This window comes from Ambystoma mexicanum, chromosome 5p, assembly GCF_040938575.1.
Source record: "Ambystoma mexicanum isolate Mex_15411 chromosome 5p, UKY_AmexF1_1, whole genome shotgun sequence".
NCBI lineage: Eukaryota > Metazoa > Chordata > Amphibia > Caudata > Ambystomatidae > Ambystoma > Ambystoma mexicanum.
In genome coordinates this window covers 1,018,374,953-1,018,396,907 of record NC_090930.1, presented here as the reverse complement: position 1 = coordinate 1,018,396,907, position 21,955 = coordinate 1,018,374,953, and the positions used below count along the sequence as shown (strand labels likewise).

General features: G+C 45.9%; 1 protein-coding gene across 2 annotated transcripts in view; it reads left to right on the top strand.

Annotated features, from left to right (window-relative positions):
* LOC138481372 (enoyl-CoA hydratase EchA19-like) overlaps positions 1-21,955 on the top strand; it is a 501,182-nt gene that overhangs the window by 375,789 nt on the left and 103,438 nt on the right. The window lies entirely within an intron of this gene.

The following is a 21,955-nucleotide window of genomic DNA, read 5'->3' as shown; positions in this document are numbered from 1 at the left end:
AGGTACGCAGCTTCCTAGGTATGGCCACCTACTGCGGGAGATTTATCCGAAACCTGGCCACCCTATCTGAGCCATTACGGGAACTGACGAAAGCAAACATCAAGTGGGACTGGGGGCAGAAGTGCCAAGACTCGTTCGAAAGCATCAATGAATCCCTGTCCGTCGACACCAAAATGGCGTATTACAATACCGAGCTGCCCACAGAACTGTTTGTGGATGCAAGCCCCGTTGGGCTCGGAGCCATCCTAATGCAGGTGACGAAGGAAGGGGAGAAAAGGCTGATAGCCTATGCCTCGAGAGCCCTCACGGAAACCGAACAGAGGTACTCCCACATTGAGAAAGAGGCCATCGCCGTGCTGTGGGGGTGCAGGCACTTTCATCTCTACTTGTATGGGCGACGGTTCACGACAATCACTGACCACAAACCCTTACTACCCATCTTCATGGGAACGTCGTCACACCCTCCGGCACAAATCACCAAATGGCTACTACATCTTCAGCAATACGACTTTGATCTCATCTACCAACCAGGCAGTGGAAACCCCGCTGATTTTCTCTCGAGGCATCCGCGAGCGGCAACCCAACAAGAAATCCAAGTGGCCGAAGAGACTGAGGAACATATATGCCAGGTGGTACGCGCAATGAGACCAAAGGCTGTGAGCATCGAGGACATCGAGTCAGAAACTCACAAGGATCCTTGTTGCAACTTAGTGAAAGATGCCATTATCTCAGGGGACTGGAAAACCTTCATGAGACACACACACAACAGAACAGCGGAAGCGAAAGGGTTTCTGTCCGGCATGTTCACCGTCCGACAAGATTTGTCGATCACAGAAGGCGGGTTGAAACCGCATCGTAATCCCTCTCAGAATACAAGACAGGATAGTGGCCCTAGCGCATGAAGGACACCAAGGACTGGCAAGGACCAAAGCCCGCATAAGGCACAGGGTATGGTTTCCCCAGATCGAGGAACGGGTCGAGACACTCATTAGCACGTGCCTAGCCTGTCAGATAACGGGGGCCCCGCCAGAACCGGAACCAATTCTATCGGCGGAACACGGCCGCTCTCGGTGGGAGGCCATCAGCATTGACTTCTATAAGCTACGAGAAGGCCTCCACCTTTTGGTGGCCGTTGATGACCACTCCCGATATCCGGAAGTTGAAATAGTCGAATCCACAGCAGCGGAAGTGGTCATTCCGGCCATAGAGAAAATGTTCGCAACTCACGGACTACCTACTTCCATCAAAAGTGACAATGGGCCACTGTTTACAGGGGAGGAATTCAAAAACTATATGCAGGACCTTAATATAAAGTATCATCACATCATGCCGAGATGGCCCCAGGCCAACGGGGACGCAGAACGGTTCATGAGAACCATTAACAAGGTGCTAAGGGTATCCAAGGCGAACGCCAGCCCATGGAAGGTTGACCTCTACCGTTTCCTCCGGAACTATCGGGTCACCCCCACAGCACAACCGGCATACCGCCGGCGGACCTCATGTTCGGCACCGTCATCAGATCCTCGATTCCGCACCATCCAAGTAGGACCCCGGACGAGGTCAACGAAGGACGCACGGAAATGAGGAGAAGGAGTGCCAGCGCCCACATGAGTGGCAAGAGGAGAGCGAGGCCATCCAATCATCAAGTGGGGGACCAAGTCGTCATGCTACGCAACCCCACCAAGTCAAAACTCGACACCAGATACGAGGAACTGCCATGGACCGTCAGTGACCGGCACGGAACCATGGTAACTATGACACGAGGACGCCGTCAAGTGACGAGGAACTCATCGTGGTTCAAGGCGGTGCCTTGCAACCTGTGGACGGACAGTGAGTGCCACCGGGAAGACGAGGACGCTCAGCCCAGCGAAGAAGAGCCTGGGTCCATCCCAGAGGAGACAGGAGCGATGGATGGAACTTGGGAACCGCTGGATGCACCCGACCTCAAGGACCCGAACAGCGAAGGTGAGCCAGATCATGAGCCGTGGGGGGGTGTAGGTCCCGAGAAGGGCGATACGGTCTGAGATCTGCCACGAGACCGCCAGCCAAGTTAAATGACTATGTGTGGTAGTTTGATGCACCCGGACCACGAACATTAATGGCAGGGTAGCTATTGGTTAAAGACGTGAACATATGTTGAACTTACAGTTGATGTCAGTTATTGTTATGTTTGTTTGTTTTATAATAAAGGAGGAATGTTACGTTCCGCCCTGCATCCCGCTACGCGGTGACGCAGGGCGTTCCTAATAAAAGCCCCGCCACCGCGCTCGGGAGGCAGTTCTGGGGCAGACCATCCACGCGTGTGTGTGTGTGCATCATTGCTGCTCCCGCTGGAGCTGCGCCACAGGCCGTGCGGCCTATTCCAGCGACGCCAGCCCCCCCGCGCGCACGCCGCGGGCTGGAACTTAACAGCCTGCAGTACCTCTACGATGCTCCTGGCAGTTGACATGGCGCCTCAGAGAGCGTCGCGGCCTTAGAGGGCCCGCTCCCTTCTGCATCTGCTTCCATGGCTATGCAACGCACCCCAGCATAGTGCACACGCCACTCTCTCGTCATCCGAGAGAACGCCTAGCCCGGAAGTACTAAAGGGCTCGCATTTCGATACCCCAGCGCTTCTGATTAACGCAAGTTCCTTGCGTCCTGATGCTTTGCCTTTGATTTCTGTTTCTGCTGCCTGGTTTCCGACTTTTGCTTTGTTCCTGACATGCCGCCTTTTGAGTTATCCTCCTTTGTTTCCGACCTCTGCTCTGGTAATACGACCCTGCTTATTGGATAACGTTTTGTACTGTTTTGGCTGATACTTACCTGGTACTTTGACATTTTGTTTATACAGATTCCTGCTGGATTTCCCTTCAACTGATGAATTGTTCATTCAATATTCAGAGTTCTTTGAGCTTGGATGCCTTGCAGCTTTCCATTGCACTTCTGTTCCCATTGGAGCGCCCTTGTTTTGTACGGGAAATAGTTCCTTACTAACCATAGTAACAACCCTTCCCTTTTATTCTACCTCATTTAAACCACTTGATTTTTGTGCATCTACTCCTATCCCCGAATCCCATCAGAAAACATCATCAGACAGTATGTACCACCTACTTCTATCCTTCCTCTTAAAGTAGAGTCCCAGCTATCTCAGGTTAGTCTCTTTTGCTATTATCACATTATCCCCACACTGCTCTTGTACTAAACTGTCTTCCCTTACTTTTTTCAGCCTGGTAAATATCTGGTGGCATTTTGCTCTTCCAGCTGAACTTCTGTCCTGTCTGTATCTCTATAGCCCGGACAGGGTAGTATTTCATTGGCAAGTCTGCCTTCTCGGAAGAGTCCCACAGTGGGCTATTTAATTCCACTCTTAACATATCGTTTGCTGTCTCTGAGGACGGTGGGACGCTTTCATTCCCTGTGAGTATTTAGACCACCTAAACATAGTCAAATGTGCAATACCGCCCCATCCAACACATAACCATTATAGATAATGTTACAGTGACAATGTGATGGTTACACCGCAGTGTACCAAATTCCCAGACAACAAACAGAGCTGGTAAATAGCTAACGATTTTTGGGTCTCTGGATGCTAGGTACAGCATGGTTGTTATTGGGGATGGTGCTTTAGGATGGGGAGGAAGTAAAACCGAAGTCATGGCTCAGGCCGTGGTTCATCATAAGAGAGCATTTGTAGATTTGTGGTAGTTTTGTCAAGGAGAAGGGTCTTATGACATCAAAAAGTACCAATAGATTAATAAGGTCCATGGTGTCCCTATGGTGCATGGAGTGTATGATTGATGTCATCAAGATGGCCGTCAGTGAAGTTCATAAAATCTTCAATATCTCAATTTTTTTATGGATGGATTATAATTTCTAGGTCTCATTTTAAAATAATTGGTCCTGTCAGGGTTTACTTTGAAGTCATTGTCTCAAAACGGCCATACTCATATTATGAAAGTGTAACGGTTTATTGAGAAGCCACCCTCAACACGGGGAGTCCCTTCCCTCCCACACAAGTGGTTGTTCAACAAACTGTTTAATTGATTCTTTTTTAGCCCTATCTCAGACACACATCATGCCCCTTGTTTCCCTTGCCCCTGAGTAACAATGAGCAACGAACCAGGCTGGTGTACAGGAAATATATTGGTATTTATTTAAATTAAAAATAATGAAAATTAGCATAGAAATGTCAAAAACACCACTTTATCCGTGGCACACACAATCAACTTCTCTCAGCAGAAATAAATCACAAAAGTGAGTTGAAAAGAACACAGACATAATTCTTTCTGTAAATTTCACTGCACAAAATAATTACACTGATCAATAAAGAAGGCTCTTATGTAATGTTGTGCGATTTAGATTTCCCTGCAGGCTTAAAAAGCTAGCAGTAGTTTTTCAAGATTGGTAAAAATATATATGGCAATTGTAATTTTGCCCATACTTTTGGTTTAAAATAAACACAGGGTGATTTCTCGCTTTTTTTCAGACTCCCCCTTGCTTTGGTCTACGTTGGGAAGTCAGACAGAAAAATTGGAATACTTTGGGGAATTTTGGATTTCAGACCCCCCTTACTGAAAGGCCTGTGTTATTTTATTTATAATTTGTATATCGCAAATCTACTGACCCGAGGCTTAAGGGCGCTGACAAAAAAACAGCCACAAGAGATTTGTAGCGGTAGAGGAAAGCAGGAGGTAGAGGGCCGTAAAATTCTTCAGTTAAATTGTTGGGGAAGCTGGATAAAAAGGGTTGGACTGATTTAAGAACAAAGACACCCCTCTTCCTTAAAGAAGTCGGCCTCATCTGGACAACAAGGATTACCTAATTAAATTATAGGCAATAATTTTTAGCGCACAGTCGGAAGTGATCTTTGTTAATTTCGAATTTTAACATAATTCACCCTGTAGTGTTCTGCCAAATGGAGAATTAATTAAATTAATATTTTTGGTTACATAGGCTAAGGGTATACACAGTTTCCACCCCTATCCCACACCCACCATAAAGGGAAAGGATTCAAGGCAAGCAGACTCCACCCCTACCTTTTGGTTTTACAGGGCTTAGTTCTACTTACATAGCAAGCATCTTTTTAAGGTTCAGGAAAGCCAGCTGCATCTCAGGACACACTGGAAAGATAGGGCAGGGATCTGATCACTCCACTCTCAAAGATGGCATCCCGCTTTCCACCAGAGGACCCAATCAGCTTTGAGGCCTTCCCAGAAACCAGCTCCACCCAGAGGCACTCTCAGCAATCTCCTCTGGTGTCTCCTTACAGCTGTCAGGTGGTAAGTTTCAGCAGCCTTCCTGTCCTTCTGTCTTTCTTCTTTTTTGGTCTCCCCGGTTTTTGTGTCCCCTGTCCCAGTGTAGTCCCCTTATGTAGCAGAAATGACATCACCCATTTTACAATCTTGGGGAAGTACCCTGCAATAGTCCCTGCCACTAGGATTGTACAGTTACTCTTCACTCTCCTCGCACTCCCGCCTCTAAGTCAGTATTGGTTTAGGAGTCTGGATTAACATACGTCTATTCCCATTCATCATCCTTTGTTCTCCTTTCAACTTTTTGGCAAAAACTATTTATGTATCACAACTTCAAAATTGTACTAGCAACTGCCATACTAAATATATTTTCTGTTTAAGCTGATCATGGCGGATTAGATAAACCGACCACCAAATATATGTGATGTAGCATGGCCATGTGGCACATTTCTGCCGTTTGCATAAAAATTACAACATTTATGAAGATGGAAGTTATTAAGCATATCCACCTGCTCACCAGCTCTCATATTTGGAACATGTTCAGATCAACCAGAAACCTAGTCTAACTGGCCATTATAGTTCCACAGATTCACAGGTCGATGCATTTTATATCCCAAAAGTCGCCCGGAAATTACATAAATAATTGTATAAAAATGAAATCAATCCACAGTATGGTTGCTGCGAAAAATGCCTAAATGATAAGTCTTTTAAATTAATTAGGAATGTTCATGTTCAGCAAATGGGAGGTCTGCCTCTTCCAGCACAGCCATCTGTCTCCCTGGGCCAGCCTGTGACCAGAGGTTTTTTTATGAGTCTTTGAAGTTTGTAGTCCAGCGAAGGATGGCTTTCTTTGAAGTCCCTGCTTTCCTAGCCAGCGTGTCTGGAGAATGCTGAATTTTGAGGCCTTTAGCAGCACCAAATTTGATTGCGGGGTCATTAGATGGGGGGATGTGATGTGCAGGCTGGAAGTGGGGCTTTCCTTTGAAGTTTTTCCCCTCAGCCAGCAACAGGTTAACAGGTTTTCCCTGAAGTCTGTGTCTCTTCAAATGTCACTGGAGTTTTGTGGAGTTTTGTGGGTGAAACATAAACATAATATACATTGCTTCTGTCAACCCACACATCATGTTTTGTTTTCCTGACATTTTTCTGGGGGCAGTGATTTTTTTTCCCATTTTGGCTTTTTAAAGCGGAGAAGGTACACTTTTTTTTGGCAGTCCTCTTTCTACTGCAACTACCTAAGAACTTAAAATCCCCAGAATACCGCGGAGCGGCCGCGGAGTCGGTCGCAGAGTCGGTCACAGAGTCTTTGGGTCTGCACTAGAGAAGGTTCACTTTTTTTGGCTGCTGCTGCTGACTGCATTCATTGGACTGCCTACAGTCCTCTTTCTACTGCAACTACCTAAGAACTTAAAATCCCCAGAATACCACGGAGCGGCCGTGGAGTTGGTCGCAGAGTCTTTGGGTCTTCGGGCTCTGCAGGCTCCGACCCGCCCGCTCTCCCACACACTCCCACGACTCCGGCTCAACATGGGTCTCCACGCCGGCCTCCTCATCCTCAAGGGAGGCCGCGACTCTCCTCGGCGGCGCCTGCAGACCAGACTACATACTTCCTGCAGAGAAACGCGAGCCTCTGACGCCCCTTGGACCAGCCTGCAGCTCGCAACATCGTCGCCCCCGAGACACCAGCGAGAGTCTCCGGATCTCACGGAAGGTTTCTCGCCCCTCAGAGAGGTCAGCGGCTCCCCACGCCAGTGCCCTCGCATAGAACCACATACGCCAGCAGGCAGCCGTTTCCTTGCAGAACGGCTCGTTCACTTCCTGGAGGAGCCCGCAACCCCCGACGTCACCACTGCCAGGATACCTACGAGACTTAGGATCTCGAGACCAGCACAGCGCCCCCCCTTCACCCTGCCAGCCAATTACGGACCACGAGGAAACTGCTTGAACAGCCTGTGGTCTCCCGCGGAGTCCTGAATAGCTTAAAAGATGCTGAGCAGGTACACACTTCAGTTGTGGCACGAGCGACCAGTAGCCACACCACACCGACATCTAAGAAACGACACAGGAGTCGCACCGCAGCGCTGCTCACTGACACACCCTCATTGGATTTCCATTAAGACACCAAAGGAACTCCTCTCTCAAATCCTGCCTCTTCCCTACCACCATATCTACAGGAATCCATACAACCTGTGAAGAAAATTGCTGGGCTCCTATCACACCACCAAAGGAGCTCTCCTCTTAATCCTGCTTTCCCCTCACCACCACACCTACAGGAATCCATACAACCTGTGAAGAAAATAACATACAGAATGATCTATACTTTCTAACCACAGATCCCTCCACAGCACAAAACAAAGTTAAAAACAAGCTCAAAAGATATCAACCCACAACGGAATCAAGAAGCATATCTTTTGTCCCCCCTCCATCTTTGGCTCACTGTATCTATCTCTGCAAAACAGGCATAAATCAACGAAACATCCCCGGACTGGGAGACCGAAAGGACTTGATCCTTGGATCCCAACAAAGAAGTCTAACACCATACCTGACTCCTCTGGCAGACACTAGCGTTTTGGGAGACCGAAAGGACTTGACCCTTGGATCCCAGTGAAGAAGTCTAACAGCATACCCGACTCCTCTGGCAGACACCAGCGCCAGCAACATACAGGAGATCTGTGCCGGCTACATACAGGAGACCGAAAGGGCCCGCCTCTTGGATCCTACGCCACACATCCACCGCAATAGAAAACTCAACATCAACAAGACACCGAAAAGACTAGCCCTCCAGATCTCAACAAGGAAGATGCATCAATCAATGTTCTAGTTATATTAGAGACTTGGATCTATCACCGCTCAGGAGACCGAAAGGGCACGACCCTTGGATCCTGAACACAATACCAAGCACAACTTACCCCTAAGTACTGCTAGGAGACCGAAAGGGCTCGTCCCTTGGATCCTAACAGGAAACACACCAATCCACGAAGAATGCCTACAAATCGAATCACTAAACAACAAAACATCCAACGGCCAAAGACTAGACAAAGAACTAAACTTGTCACTGTTGGCTCGTCTGATCAAGACTCGTCACAACTAACCATGGAACAATCTTTTCAAAGAGCACCAAATCCCAAAGGAAACCAAAAAACCTTATCAAAGAACTCCGAAGCTAAACAAGAAGCCTATCTCGTAATAGAAGACCCTCCCAACATTGGCACTACTCTCCACGAAAACATCTGAATTTGAGAACCAACCTGCTGAAGAACTAATACTTGCTCAAATCAAAGCACAAGTTCACAATCCTTGTACTGTAAATCAACAGGAAGACTCATCATTCCAATCTACACTCCTGTGTCACCCCACAGCAAAAAGGAAATTGATATTCTCGCCCAATCTACTGAAAACGATCGACCTGCAAAGATCAGTCCACAGTGTAACAAAACACAAGACACAACATCAATACCTACACTCAGCACTCGGGAACCTAGAACAACGACATCTGATCACATTGAACCTCCAAATAACAACTTGAACTGCTCTAGCGGCAACACCAAGACAGCAAAAAAAGTTCAAACGACAAGTGATCAAAGAAACACTCTACTCTCCACACCTAGCCCCGTAACACAAGAAACCACCAACAACTTGACGACAAAAGACCAATCAAACCACATTCCTGGCAAAGACACCCCAATACACCAACCAAGTGAACTCAGAGACGACCTACATACTCAAAGACCACCATGGACGTCATCCCAAAAAAGAAAGAAAGAAAAAGCAAGGCTAGCAAAATTGGCGTGGCTACAAACTCACAACTCCATCAAACTCGCACAACCTTCAGACGCTGCTGGTATCAAAATAAAAACTAAAGCAGTAAGATTATCAATGGACATTACTGAAATTGAGTCAATAATGACAAGCATTGAAAAAAGAAAGGACATTTTTGGCAACCGACCATAAATGCATCAACTCCAATTAATATCGACTCTGTGTATCACACACGATACCCAAAAATTACCTGTGAAAAGAGAACCTCAATCCGACTATACTGACAAACCTTCCCAACACGCTTCAATTACGATTCAGACGACTCCTACTATATGCCAGATCCTTCAACAAAGAACTTGAAACCGATCACTCTACAAGACAAAATCACCAATACCACACCAAAAGACGATCACCCTGAAGAAAACAATAACCTGAGAATTCCGACAACGATGATAGATTTACAAAACATGCTCATATCAATACTTTCTCAAGCGATGATTCCCTTCCTCAAACTACATGAAAGTATGAAATCAAAGAACAAGCAACTCTCCTGGCTCTGATACACTCGAAACAAATATACATGGAGAACTTTGTCTTATCACTCGAATCCCGCCTGACAGTTGAAGCGGAAGAATCACTTCGTTGGCAACAAAGATTAGCCGAAATAGCGAGAGGGGATCGTCAAGAGAAAACAAAGCTAACAGAGCTCATACAGTTGCTTAAAGAACACCATCAACAGCAAATAGTCCCCCAACCCAACATACCTACTCGAGAAGGAATAACAGCCTTCCCTGCCGACAATCTACTCCAACAACCAATTGTCGCCACCACGACCCATGAACATAACGTGCTGAATGAAACAGCTGGAAACATCACCACTTCAAAATCAGATGATATGGAACCTAAACAAGCAAATAAGAACCCCATCTTCACAAAAGAAAAAAACTTAAAGGAGCCAAAACCTACACAATCCAAAACCAACAAAAAACGACAAACGGGCTCGAGAGCATTCCTAAGAACCGTGAAACCAACCACTGAAAACCAGGAAAAGCAAAACCCTAAAATCCGGACCCAGCCTAAAGTGCCACGAAGACCGCCAGCTGAACCATCTATTGATGAAGAACTACTTAATTTATCTACCCATGAAGACCAATTACTAGACAACTTACTGCCACCAAGCCAACCAACAAGCCATGTGAGATTCATAATAATTGATGAATATCCTTTGGAACATGAACAACCAATAACTAATAACCAAGAAGAAATCTCAGACCTCTCTATAGAGGAAATCTCAGATGCATCCCTAGAAAGCGACACAATGGGGCTCATTACGAATCGGGCTTTAAGGGGTTAACGGCGCCGTAAACGGCGCCGACCCTTAACGCCTGATTCCGAGGTCCCTTTGCGCCATGGTGAGTTTAACGCCTGCTTTTTGCAGGCGGTAAAATCCATGGCGCTAAGAGACCATGGTGCTAATTACGCCACCGTAATTTACGGTGGCGTAATTAGCGCCTTCCCCACTCCCATTATGCCCTATGGGGCAAAAATGGGAATGGGGAAGGGTAAAATGGGAAATGGGGATTTACCGCCCCACTCACCTTGGAATGGGGCGGTAAATCCGCCATCCACCATGGTGTAAACGTAGTTTACACCATGGTGGTAAGGGTACGCCCCAGGCAGTAACTTACCGCCTGGGTCGTAATGAGGCCCAATGGGTGAAATAACACATGAAACATACGACCAAATCTCATTGGAGTGTTACCACTCCAAATAGGTCGAAGATGCGGAGAACACGACCTTGGAGGTGTTGGTAGTATAGAATTCCGAATTCAGCCTTCCATCCCAGCTCCCCTGAGTACAAGACTCAGGCTTCCTCAAAGAGGGGCTCTTTTCCACAATGTACCTCTCTGCTGTTTTAGTTAGAACAGACAGAGGTGTCAATTGAGTAAAAGAGCGGGGAGAACACACACCGCCAATACCAATGCTGCAAAAGAATACCAAGATATTAGACAGTGCTGATGTGTTGATGTTAAACAAGTGATTAGAACAGTAAAAATGATTGGACAACTACCTATATGGATATTGGAGTGGAGTTGCGTTTCCCCGGGATAATCTACAAAGAATAACACGAATGAGTGGAATAAATCTAAATCAGTATCGGTTCCCACTTTAGCTATAGAATTGATAACAACTGACCTGAGTAAAGATAAATGAAGTAAGAGGAGTCCAGGATTGTAAGAGGAGTCCAGGATTCTGAAGACAACGACGGGAGAAAATAACAAACAGGGAAGTTAGTATAGGTAAGTAACCCTGAACGGCACGAGGGACGCACTAGGTTCGGGTTGGTGCAGTTCAGGAAAGCGTTCAAATGCACTGAAAAGCAATCTCACAGGAAAGTCACTCAATGTCCCAGAATCCAACAGAAGACAATGTCCATGGAAGACAGTAGATATGTACCCGAGTACACAGGTATAGTTGAGTAGTTGTTGAGATGATACGAATGTAGACAACAAAATTGGTGTGCAGAGCGGCAACCAGGGAAGAACCGCAAGACACAGATGAGTATCGTTCCGAGTCTTAATAACCAGACGATCACAACAGGAACAAGGGAGAAGACGAAGCAATCCAAATTTCAGGCAAAAGGTCAAAACCAGGAGTTCAGATAAGGATTCGTGTAGGGAGACACGAAGAGGAAACGGATGAAACCGCGTGTAGCTGGTAACACTAATTAGCAGCAACGAGCCCCTTGGAAGACGGCGGTTTTATAGTCGTAAGAGGGGCCTGGCTTGCTGTACGTCTTCCACGTACAAGGCGTGTCAGGTGACCTGGAGTGCGTTGACGTTTGTACAGACGCCATGGTAGCTTGTACCTGGACCATAGAGGAGCCTGTAAAGAAGTTGTATTCTGCAAGGATGCCGGCGGGGAAGTCTGAAGTGTAACAGCATCCTCCCCCAAAGACACCGGCAACCCCCTGGCGGAATGGAAGCTCCTCAGAAGAACCGGACAATGCAAATTGGAGAGTGGCTCCCAAGTACGGTCCTCAGGCCCATACCCCTTCCAATCCACGAGGTAGAATAACGTACCCCTAGACACCCTGCAGTCCAGGATACGCGAGACCTCATATTCCTCCTCACCATCCACCAAGATCGGCGAAGGACGAGTAGGCAGGCGGGTCCCAGGGATGAAAGGCTTGATCAAGGAGAGGTGAAAGACTGGATGTATGTGCCATGATCGCGGCAAAGAAAGCTTAACTGCAACAGGATTGATGACATCAGTAATGACATAGGATCCCACAAATTTAGGCAGAAGCGAGCGTTTACCTGCAATTCGCAAATTGCGGGACGATAACCACACCTTCATGCCACTGCGATAGACTGGAGCAGGTGATCGATGCACATCGGCATACTTCTTGGCACGATCATGAGCTCGGAGTAAATGGCAGCGTACATCCCGATGAATCTTATCGATATCTCTGATGCAATCCTTTGCTGCAGGATTAATGACCGATAATACCGGATCAAGTGGAAGTGCCCTAGGATGACCACCATACAGGGCGAAAAAAGGAGAAACTCCAGTTGATGTATGCATAGAGTTGTTATATGCAAACTCTGCATAAGGCAAAGAAGTGAACCAAGACTGTTGGTACTGAAGGCATTAACAACGTAGATACTGTTCGATGGTAGCATTAGTTCTCTCAGTTTGCCCATCCGTTTGAGGATGGTAAGCTGAGGAATACGGTCGTCAATACCCAAAGAAGCTGTAAGAGCCTTCCAGAATCGTGACGTAAATTGGGTGCCACGATCGGAAACAATAACCGAGGGTAAACCAAAGAAACGAAACACATTCGTCAAGAACAGTTTTGCCAATTCAGGAGCTGCAGGTAAACCAGAACAAGGTATGAACAATGCGTATTTAGTGAAGTAATCAACGATTACCCAAATAGTATCATAGCCCTGAACGTCAGGAAGTTCCACAATGAAATCCATAGACAGCATCTGCCAAGGTTTGTACGGTACAGGAAGAGGTTGTAACAATCCAACTGGTTTGGCTCTAGAAGTTTTACACTGAGTGCAAATGGAACAAGTCAAAATGTAATCCTTTACGTCACGAACCATAGAAGGCCACCAGGCCCAACGCCGTAAGGCTTCAAGAGTTTTTTCACTTCCTGGATGTGCAGCAATCAAGGAATCATGAGACCACTGAAGAGCTAAACCTCTATCTTGACCTGATGGTATATAGACGCACCCTTGAATGAATGGCATACCCTGAATGATTTCCAGATTGAGGTCAATGATCTCTTTTGGATGTTTTGAAACCCAATCAAGGATAATTGAACGCAAAGAGGGCTGAACCGAACAACCACAAACAACCTTGTTTGGTAGAAGAGGAAGAGCTTCGATCTGTTGAGACTGACCATCCGCATGTAAACGCGAGAGAGTATCAGCCGGAACTTGAGCTTTAGCAGGACGGTATGTAATAACAAATTGGTATTTTGAAAAGAATAAATGCCACTGCGCCTGTCTATCTGTAAGACATTTCATAGATTTGAAGGCTAACAGACTGCGGTGATCAGAGTATACCGTTACAAGGTGTTTAGCCCCCAAGAATGCGTCTCTGATGGCTAAAAGTTCACGTTCTGTGATGGAATAATTCTTTTCATAAGCTGTCAATTTACGAGAGAAATAGGCAACAGGATGAATCTCTCCCGAATGCGGACAAGTTTGAGACAATACCGCCCCAATGGCATAACCTGAAGCATCAGCTTCAACAAAAAAAGGAAGCTCGGGATCAGGATGTTTGAGGACAGGAGCGGAAGTGAAGGCTGATTTTAATTGATCAAAGGCTCCCTGAGCTTCTGAAGACCATACAAATGGTACTTTGACACTTGTCAGAGAGGTAAGTGGTGCAGATATTTCAGAAAACCCATTGATGAAGCGTCTATAAAAGTTTGCAAATCCCAGGAATGATTGTAATGATTTGACTGAATTGGGCACAGGCCATTCCAAGATCGCACTAATTTTGGATTGACTCATGCGCACACCATTGTTAGTAAGATCATATCCCAGAAATTCCACCTCTGAGGCATGAAATATACACTTTTCGGCTTTAACGAACAATCTATGTTCTCTCAGACGTTGGAGTACTATCTTGACATGTTTTTCGTGGTCTTCCTGGTTTTGAGAATAAATCAAAATATCATCCAGGTAGACGACAACAAATTGATCAAGAATGTCGTAAAACAGATCGTTCATGAAAGCTTGAAAGGTGGCCGGGGCATTACATAAGCCAAAAGGCATGACAAGATATTCAAACAGACCATAACGTGTTTTAAATGCGGTCTTCCATTCGTCCCCCTCTCTCATGCGGACGAGATTGTAAGCTCCTCTAAGATCAAGCTTAGTGAATATTTTGGAAGAACCCAACTGGTCAAGAAGGACAGAAATCAGAGGAAAAGGATACTGGTTTTTAATGGTTGCTGCATTCAATACACGATAATCTATACAAGGACGTAGATCCCCTTCCTTCTTAGGGACAAAGAAAAGTGGTGATGAAATAGGTGATTTGGAAGAACGAATAAATCCCATGGACAAAGCCTTGTCTATGTAATCTTTAAGAACTTCGTCTTCTTTGAGAGTGAGGGAGTACACTCTGCCGGATGGTATTTTTACTCCCGGAATTAGGTCTATTGGACAATCATAAGCTCTATGTGGAGGTAGAGTCTCCGCCATCCCTTTGTCAAAAACATCTGTATAATCTGTATATTACGAAGGTATCACAGAGGATACATTTTTAGAGACAGCTCCGATATGCATAGTAGGTGAAACTAGCGCCCTGACTGGACTATCATGGGTAATACCGAGTAATGTAGTACATCGAGTATTGCACATATTGGAAGGGAACTGAATCTGAGATGTCGACCAGTCGATGGCAGGATTATGAAGTTTCAACCATGGAATGCCCAGAATGACTTTGTAAGATGGTGCTTTAATAATATCAAATGATATGTCTTCAGTATGGCCTTCGTCAGTACTCATATGGAGTGGATCTGTTTGGTGAGTTACCATTCCTGAGACAAGAAGTGAACCATCCACTGCATTCACTGTTTCAGGGATAGTTTTCCGAACTAATGGTATTTTTGACATGGTGGCAAAACATTGATCAACATAATTACCTGTTGCACCTGAATCAATCACAGCTGTAGTTTGGAATGAAGCACCATGATCTAAAGAAAATGTAACAGGTAGGCGAACTAAATGACTTGGATTCTGTACTGTAGAGTCCAAGGGTGAGTTTCCCGACATAGGGACTCTGTCTACTGTCGGGATTTGGCGTTTCCCGCCTTTCTTTTAGGTTTTTTGGTACACTCAGGTAACAAGTGATCAGAGGCCCCACAATACATGCAGAGATTGTGTGATCGACGATATTCTCGTTGAGCAGGGGTAAGCGGTCCCCTAATCACCCCAATCTGCATAGGTTCAGGCGCAGGGGATGACGAAGATGAGGCCTCTGCTGCAACCGAACTGAACAATGCTGTTTTCTTTTCGCCGCGTTTTTCAGACTTACGAACATCAATCTGAAGGACTAAATCTAGTAGTTCCCCGAATGCTGCGGGAACCACAGGAACAGTGGAGAGGATGTCCTTTAGTTCATCTGAGAGGCCTTGATAGAAGACAGCTGTCTTCTTTTCTTCAGGCCAGTCAGTCTCTGCTGCTAACTGATTGAATCGTGCCAAATAAACCAATAAAGAATTGTTTCCTTGTCGATGTTTTAAGAGTTCCAGATCAGTAGCTCGAGTAGTATAACGTGTATCAAATACTTTACTCATCATAGCAAGAAGGGCATCACAATTGTAAAGAACATGACTATTAGATTCCAACAACGGGTTAGCCCATGCGGCTGCAGTGCCTCCCAAATGAGACAAAATAAAAGCCGCTTTGGTTGTAGATGTGGGAAATGAGGCGGAGCGACACAGAAAATGCAATTTGCATTGATTGATGAGGGTTCTGTATTGTTTAGGGTCGCCTAAGAAGCGCTCAGTAGGGGCTAGCGGGAACTGGGTTGTAAGCATGATCAGATTTGATTCCTGCTGTGGAGGTGGAAACCCTGAACCGGATGCTGTAGCTCCGGCACCAGCCATCTGTGACGCTGGTGTGGTAACCAAAGACTGAATGGCGTCCATGCGTTGGCGCAGTGCTTCTTGTGCATTGGTCAAATCGGTACGTAGATCCGTGACCATTTGCACGATTTGATTCAAAGCATCACTGGCCTCTGGACATTTTTAAGGCTGCTAATTCTGTTACTCACCACTCCGAATAGGTCGAAGATGCGGAGAACACGACCTTGGAGGTGTTGGTAGTATAGAATTCCGAATTCAGCCTTCCATCCCAGCTCCCCTGAGTACAAGACTCAGGCTTCCTCAAAGAGGGGCTCTTTTCCACAATGTACCTCTCTGCTGTTTTAGTTAGAACAGACAGGGGTGTCAATTGAGTAAAAGAGCGGAGAGAACACACACCGCCAATACCAATGCTGCAAAAGAATACCAAGATATTAGACAGTGTTGATGTGTTGATGTTAAACAAGTGATTAGAACAGTAAAAATGATTGGACAACTACCTATATGGATATTGGAGTGGAGTTGCGTTTCCCCGGGATAATCTACAAAGAATAACACGAATGAGTGGAATAAATCTAAATCAGTATCGGTTCCCACTTTAGCTATAGAATTGATAACAACTGACCTGAGTAAAGATAAATGAAGTAAGAGGAGTGCAGGATTGTAAGAGGAGTCCAGGATTCTGAAGACAACGACAGGAGAAAATAACAAACAGGGAAGTTAGTATAGGTAAGTAACCCCGAACGGCACGAGGGACGCACTAGGGTCGGGTTGGTGCAGTTCAGGAAAGCGTTCAAATGCACTGAAAAGCAATCTCACAGGAAAGTCACTCAATGTCCCAGAATCCAACAGAAGACAATGTCCATGGAAGACAATAGATATGTACCTGAGTACACGGGTATAGTTGAGTAGTTGTTGAGATGATCCGAATGTAGACAACAAAATTGGTGTGCAGAGCGGCAACCAGGGAAGAACCGAAAGACACAGATGAGTATCGTTCCGAGTCTTAATAACCAGACGATCACAACAGGAACAAGGGAGAAGACGAAGCAATCCAAATTTCAGGCAAAAGGTAAAAACCAGGAGTTCAGATAAGGATTCGTGTAGGGAGACACGAAGAGGAAACGGATGAAACCGCGTGTAGCTGGTAACGCTAATTAGCAGCAACGAGCCCCTTGGAAGACGGTGGTTTTATAGTCGTAAGAGGGGCGTGGCTTGCAGTATGTCTTCCACGTACAAGGCGTGTCAGGTGACCTGGAGTGCGTCGACGTTTGTACAGACGCCATGGTAGCTTGTACCTGGACCATAGAGGAGCATGTAAAGAAGTTGTATTCTGCAAGGATGCCGGCGGGGAAGTCTGAAGTGTAACATGGAGTCACTCATGACAAGTCTACATGATCGCACTGAACACAGCTTCATCTTTCCATCATTTGTCAATCCGCTACGACAAAATGAAATTTACGAAATTCACATTGAAAATGAAACTAATAGATTGGAGCCTCTAATTCTAAACAGAAATAATGTTCTACGCCTTTTTGGAGCAATACCGCAATTGAAGAAAATAGCATCAAAAGACATTGACTTCACAATATTCAAAGATGACCTAAACTTAGATAAGATTGTCATAGAGCTGGCGGACCCAAACAACCAGGAACTGATATTATCAAGTCGTGCCCAGCTACAAAAACTTGTCTTCACCTGCTGGGCTGCCACAACCACAAGAATACCTACTAAACAGAAATACAGACACACTTCAGACAGAGACTACAACCGGCAACATCAATCAAGACCACAAACGTCCAACTGCGCTGCCGATCACACCGGAGCCGACAGAAAGTGGAGCCGATCACCACAAACACAAAAATCATGCAGAGATGAAAGACCGATCGGAAGAACCTATAATTCTGAAACCTCATTCACAGGAACCGCATTTTTAGAAGACTCAATGATCTCCCACTCATAACAATCAACAAACCTGGGATACACGTGGTCACTTTGCTCGTGGAACACCAGAGGAAACTTGCATCTCTTCACAAATCCGTCCAAAGACCTTGAACAATACCAAATCATATGCCTTCAGGAAACTTGGCTCAGCGAACCTCCAGCCTGTGATGACTTCCTCACCTTTCTCAACCCTGCCATTGTCAAAAATCAAGGAAGACCAGCATCAGGGCTCTTGACCCTAATCAAGATAAATCCCCACTGCACAGTAATGAGCACTGAAAACATCAATCCATGGATCCAATTAATAAAAATAATGTGCACCAAGATCGACTCACACGATGAAAAAAAAAACGGCACAACAGTTATAATCTTAAATCTATATTGGAACCCTACAGCAATATCAACGGAAGCATTAATCGGTGGCGTGTTCTTGGCAATCGACAAGGCCATGACAAACCACTAGCTACCAGAAATAATAATCTGTGGGGACCTGAATATCAAACTATACAACCAAATTGGATCCCTCCGAACTCAGTCACATCTTGCTCCGAAAGCAAAGAACTGGATGAACGAAATTACAAATCGCAATCTCATCCTTCTGAACCATGCAAGGAACAACTCTGTAGCCTACACGCCAACCTGGACTAGAGGATCATCAAACGCAATCATTGATTACATATTCCTATCATACAACCGACATGAATCTGTCAATCGCACAAACGATTATAACTGATAAGTGACCACAACCTACTCACTGTCCACTCCGGGCCAATAACTCAGCAAAGTGAACCAGTACCAACAGTCTCTGTGGAACTCGACGGCACAACATCAAGACTAAGGATTCCACAATCAGCCATGGCAAACTTACCGAAGAAACTCCATGATGCCCCTCTAACAGATTCCGAGAAACTGAACTATGAGTGGATTCTACTCCCTTTCCGGCAAACTCTCAAAAACCGCCCACACATAGATCATCGCAATACATACAGCCAAGAAATAGCTGATAGGAAAAAATGCTTAAATCGATCAATACGACGTTTAAAGAAAACAACATCTGCAGAAAACAAGAAACCGACCAAAAATCTGAAACAGAAATACGCAAACTGGAGAAAATCACAACAAAAAATCATCCAACAAGCAGATGCAGAAAACATAATGAAACTACACAAGACCCACAATACGAGAGAGCTCTGGAACTTGCTCAACAACAATCTGCAAAAACAGCACAAACTGACAGCAAATGTTCCACAGGAAATTTGGATTATGCATTTTTCGACCATTTATGGAACGCGAAAAAAGCAACCCCAAATCCAAATGCCCACAAACGAACTGAAATGGCATGTAAATGCAGAATTTGAAGACTTCATGCAGCTCATCAAGAACCTGAACACGTCTAGAGCGTCTGGCCCTGACGGACTGTCTAATGCTGTCATCAAGCAAGACCCGCCAGCCTGGGCGAACTTCATGTGCCATATCACAACTTTGGTAAACACACTCAACCGAATACCAAACTCTTGGAGGTCGGCATTAACTGTTCCAATTCATAAGCAAGGACCAAGAGAAGAACCACAAAATTTCGCCCAATTGCCTTAATAGACCCGCTTGGGAAGCTATTCGCCTCAATACTTCTGAAACAACTAACTGCGTAGGCACTCGAAAACAACAAATTCTCAGTAAGGCAAACAGGTTTCACAGCCAACGTCAGAAACAAATCTTAATCTCATACTACTCCAACTAATAAAGCATGAAGCCATCAACTCTCACACTACAATACACGCAGCATTCATTGATTTAAAGATGGCCTTCGATGCGATTTCACGCCAAAAACTATGGTCAAAACTCAGAGCATGGAACTGCCCATCGAACATCCATGAACCAATCATTCTCCTCTATTCAGAAACCACCATAAAAGTGAGATTATCAAAACAAGGAGTCACCACCAACGCAATTTCAACAGTAAATGGCCTAAAGCAAGGCTGCCCCTTGGCAGCAACTCTCTACAACCTGTTCACGGCAGACATTGAGGAACACCTAAGATCCAACAAAACCAATCCACCAAAAATAAACTCTACACCAGTCCTTGCGATGCCATATGCAGATGATATTGTTTTGTTCGACAAAACACCCACTGGACTTCAAGCATCTCTGACAGCCCTGAGTAGCTATATGGACAAAAACGAACTAACGATCAACATCGGGAAAACCAAGACAATGACCTTAGCCAAATCATTCACAAAAAAACCACACAAGACGAGTTTCAACATCAATGGGAACCAAATAGAAAACGTGACAACTCAAATATCTTGGTGCCCCAATTAACCAATCAAAATCGGAGGAACAATGGATTGACAAAATCGAACAAACCGCACAAACTCTAGCAAGACAAGGATGTATACTTCACAGGAAATACGGCCGGTTTCCATTCAAACCTATCATTGCCTACTACAGACAGACGTACATCCCTATACTAACATATGGAACAGAAGCAATGCTGAACGCCCGCACAATAAACTGGATGAAATTTGAAACAATTTTCTGGCGTAAAATTCTCCACTTACCACAGTCATATCCTATGCCAAGAATCCGCTATGAAATGGCAACGCAGTCAATTGAATCCATTGTACTATGGAAAACACTTGATATCTTCCGAAAAATACTCACCGACCAAAAAACCCCAGCTATCCAAATCCTCCGAGCCCAGGCTAATACCTTCAACAACACGGTATTACAAAAATGGAAACATTCAATGAGGAAGGAAATGGAAAACGAAGACATCACAGAAGAACAGCTAATTCTCCAGCATGGGGTCTGGCATGGATTCACATGCTCATGAATATTCCCCGTCGTAAGGCTGGGAATCCTCGGTAAAGAAAAAATCAGTATCAGTTTCGTTTCTGATCTTTCTTTCTTAGTAGTAACCAATCACTGATCTCTGGGTCATACTGCCCCCAGCCAATGACTGCCCTCTCCCTAAGCCCCGCCTCTGGCAGCCAACCTCAGATTTTTACCGCACGCTCAAGTGTTGGGAGTCCTCGTGTTTAGCTCTCAAGTTTTTGACGGCGTTTTTATGTTTTTTCAGGAGAATTTCTCAATTTTTCGGTTTAATCGAGCCTCAAGCTCCATCGTTTGTACTTCCGATAACGGGGACCCGTTTTGGAATTCTTCTACGCCCCTCAAGGGTGTAGTTTTCGTCGAGTTTACACTTCTTGGAGGATTCCGGAAGAGCTGCGGCCTACCTCAAGGACATGGCCCAGGACAAAGGGAGCTCGACACCCGGATCCAAGCTGTTCAGGAACTGCCCTGGATGCGGATTATATAACGTTTTCAAGGAGGACGAGCATTCGCGATGTCTCTACTGCCTCCATGGGGACAAGACGGACGTGGAGAAGGACTGTGCGTTCTGCAAGAACCTTTCGGAACGGACCAAACAAGATCGTTGTTCCTGCCTCGCCACCTGGCTGGAGAAGGGCACAGCAAGTGAGAAGGCGAAGAAGAAGTCTGAGCGGGCTTCTAAGTCCTTTGAGGGCGCCCCGGCGACAGGGGCCCAACAGAAGGCCAAGCACCGCGAGTCCGCAGGCTCCGGGAGCACCGAAAGGTCGGGCTCTTCCGTTGCCAAGCAGGGCGCTACTTCCCCGGCACGTTTGACCACGAGCCAGGGCTCTGGGTCGGGGAAGAGGAAGTCCGAGAACCCGGGTAGGCCGCTGGAGCAGACCCGGTCGATCTCGAAGGGGGAGCGAGGCATTGACCCTCCCCCCAAGGCGAAGGCCCAGGACGCACCTAAGGTGGCGAGGGCCTTGATCCACCCGGCTAAGGCCTCTACCGAAGTGGTCTCTGCGACCCTGGCGGAGCTGGCTGAGACTACGCCAATGGAAATGGCCTCTGGGCCCAGAGTATCCCTACCACC